Genomic DNA, 10921 nt, shown 5'->3' with positions numbered 1-10921 from the left:
AGAGTGTCCTCAGATATTCAAGAAGAATCTTTCATGCCTCCCTTGTAGACATTCAGGTGTGAGCTTCCTGTCTCCCGATCATTCTCACTCAACCAACATGTGCTTATGTGCTTAACTAGAATGCTGCGCTTACAGTCACTATTTACATATCTTCCTGATCGGGCGCGTCTGTTCCTGCACCTGCTGTCACCCAACAACCATCACCACCAACTCCAGCAGCCCTCTCAAGTTTCCAGGGCCTGTTTCTTTCGCCAAGAATATTCTTGCTCTCCACTCTGCCTTTCTCCTGGGAGCCCTCCCGCACCCCCAGCCCATCTGCTGCACTCTGAACTTCCTGTCATCACACTGATTACACTCTGTGGTAGTTGTGTCTGGACTTTGGGAGGGTCCTAGCCTGGGAACCGCCTCCTGAGACACACACACAATCCCCACTGCAGAGGATTTACAGACACCCCTCTTCCAAGCCCATTCATAGACCCCAGGTCGATGTTGGAATTTCCTGGTTACTTCATTATCTCCCAGGAAACTATAAGCTCCACAAGAGCCTTGTTCACCACAGAGCAGGGCATGGAACATGGTAATCATCCATAACAATCCATTCCAATATCAATAAACTATCAGCAAAGGTAACAATAGTCTATATTAAGTATCAAGAAAGATAAATGGCAGGGCGTAGTGACTCACGCCTGTAATCCCAGCACTTTGGGAGGCCGAGGCATGTGGATCACCTGGGGTCAGGAGTTGGAGACCAGCCTGGCCAACATGGTGAAACCCTGTCTCTACGAAAAATACAAAAATTAGTGGTGCACACCTGTAGTCCCAGCTACTCAGGAGGCTGAGACAAGAGAATCGCTTGAACCGGGGAGGTAGAGGTTGCAGTGAGCCGAGATGGCACTACTGAACTCCAGCCTGGGCAACAGAGCAAGACACCACCTCAAAAAATAAAAATAAAAAATAACTGAGCTGTATGACCCAGCCCAGCGCTGGTACAGACCGGACGCTTCTTGAATGCTGTTTGAATGAATGAACAAATGACTCAGTGCAAATGACCCAGAGCTCAAAATTTTGTCTGCTGGGCTGGGCTCACTCAGGGTATGCACCTCAAGGCCTCTCCCTGAACCCCAACCACAAGAAGTCACCAAGGCCCCAATCGTGCCCTTCCAACCTGTTCAGTCCAGGTTAACCTGCGGTTCCTGGACCAGCTCCCAAGATGGGTGAGCACTGGACCTGCCCTAACCAGGTGGCTCCCAGCTGGAGTTCCCAGATACCTCACCTGTGCCCAGAACATGCCCATCCAAGGTGTCTTCATGGGAAGGGACAGTGGGACCTCCAGGCCATGATTACAAGAACTAGTTCTGGTCAGGGGTGGTGGCTCATGCCTGTAATCTCAGCACCATGGGAGGCTGAGGTGAGAGGATGGCTTGAGCCCAGGAGTTCAAGATCAGCCTGGGCAACGTAGCGAGACCGTGTCTCAAAATAAATAAACACGTAAATAAAAAAAGTAAAATAACTCAGCCAGGCACAGTGGTTCATGCCTGTAATCCCAGCACTTTGACAGGCCAAGGCAAGAGAATCACTTGAGCTCAGGAGTTCGAGACAAGCCTGGGCAACATGGTGAAACCCCGTCTCCACCAAAAATACAAAAATTAGCTAGGCATTGTGGCGCATGTCGGTGGTCCCAGCTGCTTGAGAAGCTGAGGCAGGAGGATTGATTGAGTCCAGGTGGCAGAGGTTGCAGTGAGTTGAGATTGCCCCATGGCACTCCAGCCTGTGTGATAGAGTGACACTCCATCTCAAATAAATAAATAAAGTAAAAGAACTAGTTCCAGCTGGGCACAGTGGCTCACGTCTGTAATCCCAGCACTTTTGGAGGCCAAGGTAGGCGGATCACGAGGTCAGGAGTTCAAGACCAGCCTGGCCAATATGGTGAAACCCTGTCTCTACTAAAAATACAAAAATTAGCCAGGCGTGGTGGTGCGTGCCTGTAGTCCCAGCTACTCGACAGGCTGAGGCAGAAGAATTGCTTGAACTTGGGAGAAGGAGGTTGCAGTGAGCCGAGATCGTGCCACTGAACTCCAGCCTGGGCGACAGAGCAAGATTTTGTCTCAAAACAAAACAAAACAAAACAAAACTAGCTTCCACCTCAACTCAGACACACATGCCGCCTTTCCAAAGGGCTCCAGCCACAGGGCCATCACTGAGCTGACATCATGGAGCCCCGTCTCTGTGGTAAGAATTTTCACATCCATGGCCACATTCTGTGCTGTGCTGGGTAAATGCTGAACAACCAGCTATCCGGAGGGCAGGGTGGGATGGGGGAGAGTATGCATACATATGTGAACATAGAGAGTATAAATCCTACCACAAATAAGTGCTTCATTACTACCCGGCCCAACAACCAACAAAACAAATAGCTCATAGCATTTTTTTTTTTTTTTTTTTTTTTTTTGAGATGGAGTCTTGCTGTGTCACCCAGGCTGGAGTGCAGTGGCGCGATCTCAGCTCACTGCAACCTCCACCTCCTCCCAGGTTCAAGCGATTCTCCTGCCTCAGCCTCCTGAGTAGCTGTGATGACAGGCGCCCAACACCACACCCAGCTAATTTTTGTATTTTCAGTAGAGACGGGGTTTCACCATGTTGGTCAGGCTGGTCTCGAACTCCTGACCTCATGATCCACCCACCTCGGCCTCCCAAAGTTCTGGGATTACAAGTGTGAGCCACCGTGCCTGGCCCAGAAATAGCTCATAGTATTGATGAACGAGTGTGGTTCTAATATGAGGGTTGATTGGCATTTTCATTTATGTCAATGAGTAAGAAAGAGTGAAACAAAAAAGACATTCGGCAGGCACTTTAAATCTGTGGATTTCACATTCATGGATTCAACCAACCATGGATCTAAAATATTCATTCAAAAAAAAAATGGATGGTTGCATCTGCACCAAACATGTGGAGATTTCTTATTTTTGTCATTATTTCCTAAACAATACAGTATAACAACTATTTACACAGCATTTACGTATTAGGTATTATAAGTAATGTAAAAATGATTTAAGATATATGAGAGGATATGTGTAGGTTATATGCAACTACTACACCAATTTATATAAGGGATTTGAGCATTTGTGGATTTTGGCACCCAAGGGAGGGTCCTGAAACTAATGGGTCCAGATGGGACAACAAGGGCTCAGAGAAGGAAGGTAAGCGACTGCCCAAGATTGAAGCTTATAAATGTCAGGATCTGAAGTCGGGAGTTCAAGACCAGCCTGACCAACATGGAGAAACCCCGTCTCTACTAAAAATACAAAATTAGCCAGGTGTGGTGGTGCGTGCCTGTAATCCCAGCTACTTGGGAGGCTGAGGCAAGAGAATTTCTTGAACCCGGGAGGCAGAGGTTGCAGTCAGCCTAGATCGTGCCACTGCACTTCAGCCTGGTGACAGAGTGAGACTCCGTCGCAAAAAAAATAAATAAATAAATGTCAGGGTGAGTGTTTGAACTCACACCTGGAGCCTGTGCTTCCTCTCTTGGCCTGCAGCTTGCCAGGGCCCAGCTTGCCCTTTGGTAGGTGAGAGGGATAGAGTTGGAAGCCCCATCCTATTCAGGTCCAGCTCTGAACCTCACAGGCCTGGCCTAACACCTCCAATGCTCTGTGTCCTCCCCATCCTGGGCTCCTTCTTCCACCCTGGGTGGCTGGGTCTGGTACACCAAGGGACAACTATGTATTGGAACTTTACCTTTTTTTTTTTTGCTAAATTGGATAACAGCTTTGAATACTGGAAGAATATTTCCTTATTTTTTTGTACCATTCACAATGTTATTGCTAGAAGTATAATTCACTTTCAAGTTTAATTTACAATATTAACTTTTTGTTTTGGAGTCTCACACTGTGGCCCAAGCTGCAGTGCAGTGGCGCAATCTTGGCTCAGTGCAACCTCCACCTCCTGAGTTCAAGTGATTCTCCTGCCTCAGCCTCCCAAGTAGCTGGGGTTACAGGTATGCGACACCAAGCCCAGGTAATTTTTGTATTTTTAGTAGAGACACGGTTTCATCATGTTGGCCAGGCTGGTCTTGAACTCCTGACCTCAGGTGATCTGTCCACCTCAGCCTCCCAACTGCTGAGATTACAGGTATGAGCTCCCGTGCCCAGCCAATGTTAACATGTTCTCCATTGCTTTCTTCAATCTAGAAAATCAACAAACCAGTAAAGAAAGCCCTGACTGAAAGCGTTTGTCCATTTCTGTGGTAGAAATACTCCCAGCAGCTGATTTTGAGGTCCCAGTGTGACATTGTTGAATGTGGAGTTGGGAAGAGGTGTTCAGTAGCCACCACTACTAGTATTTCCACCAGGCAGAGACCATGGATATAAATAACCTCAGGGCACAGGTAAAATGTAGTAAAATAATTAGGAAGCCAGGAGTCTTGAGTCTTTAGAGCTTTGTTTTTAATATAATTTATTTAATCGTAAGTGTATAGAACTTAATTGTTAATGATGGCTGTATTTACAAACTGGCTCCAGCGATTTCTGAAAATCATCAATCAACCCTCCTGAGTCAGTACAAGTCACTTGTACTGGGCAGCCGCTTACCTTCCTTCTCTGAGCCCTTGTTGTCCCATCTGGACCCATTAGTTTCAGGACCCTCCCTTGGGTACCATGCCAGTGAACTCATTTCCCTGCAACTCTACAGGAAAGGTCTTACTAACTCGATTTTCCAGTTCAGGAAGCTGAGGCTCAAAGGCCACACAGCAAGGCCTTGAGTGCAGGAGGGCTTAATGCTGAGATGACTGGAGTCCTGCACAAGTTACTGGAGTTGGGTAGGGTGAGCAGAAACTGAACCACAAGTGTGTTTAGGGATTTGTGGTGTCAGGAAACACTTAAGACACTTCACCAGTCTGGTCTGGCCTCCAGATAGCACAGTCCCTGCACGTATAGTCTACCAGAATAAAGTTGCAACAGTCGACCAGCAAAAGAAGATAACACAGTGGCAGAAATCCCTTTGACCAGGACATTACCACACTACCACAACACCACACCACCCCAACACCACACTACAACAATACCACACTACTACACCACCACACCACACTACCACAACACACCACAACGCCACACCACCCTACCACACCACCATACGACACTACCGCACCACCACACCACACTACCACAACACAACGCCACACTACCACACCACCACAACACCACACCACACTACCACAACACAACACCACACTACCACACCACCACACCACCACAACACCACAACACCACACCACAACACCACACCACCACACCACCACACTACAACAATACCACACTACCACACCACCACACTACACTACCACACCACCACACCACCACACCACACTACCACAACACAACACCACACTACCACACCACAACACCACAACACCACAACACCACACCACCACAACACCACACCACCACACCACCACACCACACCACCACACCACCACACTACAACAATACCACACTACCACACCACCACACTACACTACCACACCACCACACCACACTACCACAACACACCACAACACCACAACATAACACCACAACACACCACCACACCACAGTACCACAACACAACACAACACCACACTACCACACTACCACAACACCACACTACCACAACACCACAACACCACACTACCACAACACCACAACACCACACTACCACAACACCACACTACCACACAACACTACCACACCACATTACCACAACACCACACTACCACACCACCACACCACCACAACACCACAACACCACACCACCACACCACAACACCACACCACCACACCACAACAATACCACACTACCACACCACCACACTACACTACCACGCCACCACACCACACTACCACAACACACCACAACACCACAACACCACAACACCACACCACAGTACCACAACACAACACAACACCACACTACCACAACACCATACCACACTACCACAACACCACACTACCACAACACTACCACACCACACTACCACAACACCACAACACCACACTACCACAACACTACCACACCATACTACCACAACACCACAACACCACACTACCACACCACACTACCACACTACCACAACACAACACCACACTACCACACCACACTACCACAACACCACAACACCACACTACCACACCACACTACCACACCATACTACCACAACACCACACTACCACACCACACTACCACACTACCACAACACAACACCACACTACCACAACACACTACCACAACACACTACCACACCACCACACCACCACACTACCACACCACAACACCACACTACCACACCACAACACCACACTACCACAACACCACAACACCACACTACCACAATACCACACCACCACACTACCACACCACACTACCACAACACACTACCACAACACCACACTACCACACCACGCTACCACACCACCACACCACCACACTACCACACCACAACACCACACTACCACAACACCACACTACCACAACAGCACACTACTACACTACCACAACACCACGCTACCACAACACAATGTAGGAGAGACCTGTCCACCTCTCTCTTTCTTTTCTTTTCTTTTTTTTTTTTCTTTGAGACAGAGTTTTGCTCTTGTCGCCCAGGCTGGAGTGCAATGGCACGATCTTGGCTTGCTGCAACCTCCGCCTCCTGGGTTCAAGCGATTCTCCTGCCTCAGCCTCCCAAGTAGCTGGGATTATAGACATGCACCACCACACTTGGCTAATTTTGTATTTTTAGTAGAGACGGGGTTTCACCATGTTGGTCAGGCTGGTCTTGAACTCCCAACCTCAGGTGATCTACCTGTCTTGGCCTCTCAAAGTTCTGAGATTACAGGCGTGAGCCACTGCACCCGGCCTTTTCTTTTCTTTTTGAGACAGGGTCTTCCTCTGTTGCCCAGGCTGGAGTACAGTGGTGCCATCTCAGCTCACTGCAATCTCTGCCTCCCAGGCTCAAGTGATCCTCCTACCTCACTTCCCAAGTAGCCTGGACAACAGGCAAACTACAGCTTGGCTCTGTGTCCCCACCCAAATCTCATCTTGTAACTCCTATGATTCCCGCGTGTTGTGGGAGAGACCCGGTGGGAGGTGATTGGATCATGGGGCAGGTCTTTCTCGTGCTATTCTCGCGATGGTGGATGGGTCTCATGAGATCTGATGGTTTTAAAAAGAGGAGTTCCCCTACACAAGTACTGTCTTTTTGCCTGCTGCCATCCATGTGAGATAAGACATTCTACTCCTTGCCTTCTGCCATGACTGTGAGGCCTCCCCAGCCATGTGGAACTGTAAGTCCAATTAAACCTCTTTCTTCTGTAAATTGCCCAGTCTTGGGTATGTCTTTATCAGAAGCATGAAAATGGACTAATACAACTTCTAATATTAAACATTAAAATAGGCCAGGCACGGTGGCTCACACCTGTAATCCCAGCACTTTGGAAGACCGAGGCGGGTGAATCACAAGGTCAGGAGTTCAAGACCAGCCTGGCCAACATGGTGAACCCTCATCTCTACTAAAAATACAAAAATTAGCCAGGTGTGGTGGTGCACGCCTGTAATCCCAGTTACTCAGGAGGCTGAGGCACGAGAATCACTTGAACCCGGGAGGTGGAGGTTGCAGTGAGCCAAGATGATGCCACTACACTCCAGCCTGGTTGACAGAGCAAAACTCTCAAAAAAAAAAAAAAGGCCGGGGATGGGAGGGGTGGCTCAGGCGTTCACCTTGGCAAGCAGCCAGTTTGTGGGTTCAGCCATCGATTCTGGGGCACCTTGGTGTCTGAGACCTCCTTAAACCATTAACAATGGTTTTAAAAGTACCATCTCAACCTAAAATAAACGTCTAATGGATTCAAGGGGACATTGCTAAACAAGGTCGTCTTACATTCCAACACACCAGCCCGGTCAGGAGACCAGGTCTGCAAAACGTTGTTCTCCTCCCCAGTGGGGCTGGGGCTTTAGACGTGAGAGAGACAGCAACAAAGTCTGAGGCGGCGGGTGAGGGATGGGGTGACCAAAAAAAGTACGTGTTCCGCACACAGTGGATGTTTAGCAGATGTTTTTCGGATAGACTTAAGTTTTTAGACAATGAAACAAAAATAATTCTTCCCATCAACACAAAATAAAAATGTGACCACATCCCTATGCCGCGTCCCCTTGGGGCTTGGGAAGAGCGTCTGTCCCGTAAATCCTCCAATGGGCCTTTTGTGTGCCAGGCACCGTGCTGGGCACTGGAGCACACTTACAAGGGCAGCTCCTGGGCGCCTGCTCCTGCTCTGGTCCCCAGCCCAGCCCCGCACCAGCCCTGTCCTCACCCTGACCCAGCAGGGAGGGCCCTGCTGGCCTGACCTGTTTTGCCTTCTAAGTGGAAACAAGCCGCTGAGCTGCAAGGGAAAGTCAGCTCTGGGCAGAGCCCAGTGACTCTCGGCTCATACTCACCTTTGACCAAGAAAGAAACACAGCTGTGGTTATCAGAAAGCTGCTAGAGCTCAGGATGGTGGGGGTGGGGCGGAGGCTGGGAGGAGGAGGGTGGGTATAGGGGGAATAGAGAAGTTCTGAATCACAGAATCTTATTCATGGGGACAGATGTGGCCACAAGCTAGGACGGGACTGGGGTGGGGACAGGGAGTCTTATCCCCACAGTGTGCATGGCATTTCTTAGGAGGAGCAGAGAGCCCCTGAGCCTGGGAAGGGTGAGCTGGCCTGGCCTGTGGGGGTGAATGAGTCGCTAGCCCTGCAGGGTCACTTGAGTGCTGCCGACAGATTCCCAGGGGCCCAGGGCGGTCAGCTCTGGCAAAGCCTGGTGGCAAGTACCCCACCTGAGCAGGGCAAGACCGGGCAGGGCCCGGCAGGCCCCGGCCCCACCAAACCTCCGGGGCCAGATCTGCTGCTGATTGGCCAACCCATGGAACCGAAACGGAAAATCCCCCACCCGTGGCCAACAACTGCCAAAACCACTTGAAAGAGGCAAAAGTCTCCCACGGGTTAGAGGCTTCAGATGTTGCAAAGGTCAGGATTCATTCGCACATGGTAGCTCAGACGTCCCTGGAAAAGGAGGCAAGAGGCAGGACCAGAGCCCAGAGGCTGGACTGGAGAAGTTGGGCCTGGGATCAATGAGGGGCAGCGTCCTGCTGGAGGATGGTGAGGTGATGGGCTCACCCTGGCCCGAGATCCTGGGCAGGGAGCAGCTCTCACCCCACAGGCCTGGGCTAGCCGCCCAACGCTTCCCAGAGCTGCAGGGAACTTCCAGGGAACTGAGACCTCCAAGCCCAGAGAGAATGCCTCCAAAATTCCTTGGGATTTTTCTTCCCCAGTCAAAAGCCTATCTATTTATAGATGTGGAAATATGCGTGGAGAAAGGACTGGAAGGAAATACATGAAATGTTAACATGTTTTTCTTCTTCTCCTTATTCATATTGTTTTACAAAAAATAAACATGACTTTCAAGATAAGAAAAAAGATATTTTTAAAGTATAATTAATCTTGATATGTTATTCATGTTGTTAGAGAAAAGTGGAAAGTTGAACTTAACCATAGTGCTGTTAACCACAAACATTTGGCTGTCTTTTTTCTTTTCTTTATTTTTTCGAGACAGGGTCTCACTCTGTCACCCAGTCTGGAGTGTGGTGGTGCAGTCTTGGCTCACTGCAACCTCCTCCTCCTAGGCTCAAATGATCCACCTGCCTTGGCCTCCCAAAGTGTTGGGATAACATGTGTGAGTGACTTTGCCTGGCCTGCTGTGTTTTCTTTTGCTATTTCTCCTATGCAGACATTTGGGTGTAAGGTTGTTGTTCACACTGTATTTTTTTTTTATTTTTGAGACAGGGTCTCGCTTTGTCACCCAGGCTGGAGTGCAGTGGCACAATCACCCTCAAGCAATCCTCCCACCTCAACCTCCTGAGTAGCTGGGACTACAAGCACATGCCACTACACCCAGCTGACTTTTGTATGTGAGACGGTGTCTCCCTATGTTGCCCAGGCTGATCTCGAACTCCTGGGCTCAAGCAATGCTCCAGCCTTGGCCTCTCCAAGTGCTGGAATTTATAGGCATCAGCCACTGTGCTCAGCCTCATGCTATATTTTACATTATTTCAAAACTTTATATGTTACCAGAAGGGCATCATAACCATCTTTTAAAATATCTATCTAGGCCATGTGCGGTGGCTCACGCATGTAATTCCAACACTTTGGGAGGCCAAGGTGGGTGGATCACTTGAGGTCAGGAGTTTGAGACCAGCCTGGCCAACATGGTGAAACCCTGTCTCTACTAAAAATACAAAAAGCAGCCGGTTGTAGTGACACTTGCCTGTAATCCCAGCTACTTGGGAGGCTGAGGCATAAGAATCACTGGAACAAGGGAGGTGGAGGCTGCAGTGAGCCGAAATTGCAACACTGCACTCCAACCTGGGCAACAGAGACTCTGTTTAAAAAGAAAAAAAAGAACTCTAATATTTATTCAGTAGATAACACCATTATTCGTTTAGCCATTCTCCCATTTGAAGGTATACCTATAGGTAGATAGTTTCCAGTTCCTCGCTATTATAAATAATACTGTTGTGAACATCTTTATGTGGAACATTCTTTTTTTTTTTTTTTTTGAGATGGGGTCTCGCTCTGTTGCCCAGGCTGGAGTGCAGTGGTGTGATCTCAGCTCACTGCAACCTCCACCTCCTGAGTTCAAGTGATTCTCCTGCCTCAGTCTCCCAAGTAGCTGGGATTACAGGTGCCTGCCACCTCGCCCTGATAATTTTTTTATTTTTAGTAGAGATAGGGTTTTGCCCTGTTGGCCAGGCTGGTCTTGAACTCCTTCCCTCAAGCGATCTGTCTGCCTCGGCCTCCCAAAGTGCTGGGATTACAGGCATGAGTCACTGTGCCTGGCCATTCTTTCATCTTTTGAGAT

This window comes from Macaca mulatta, chromosome 1 (genome assembly GCF_049350105.2).
Source record: "Macaca mulatta isolate MMU2019108-1 chromosome 1, T2T-MMU8v2.0, whole genome shotgun sequence".
NCBI lineage: Eukaryota > Metazoa > Chordata > Mammalia > Primates > Cercopithecidae > Macaca > Macaca mulatta.
Note: the sequence above shows the minus strand (reverse complement) of the source record.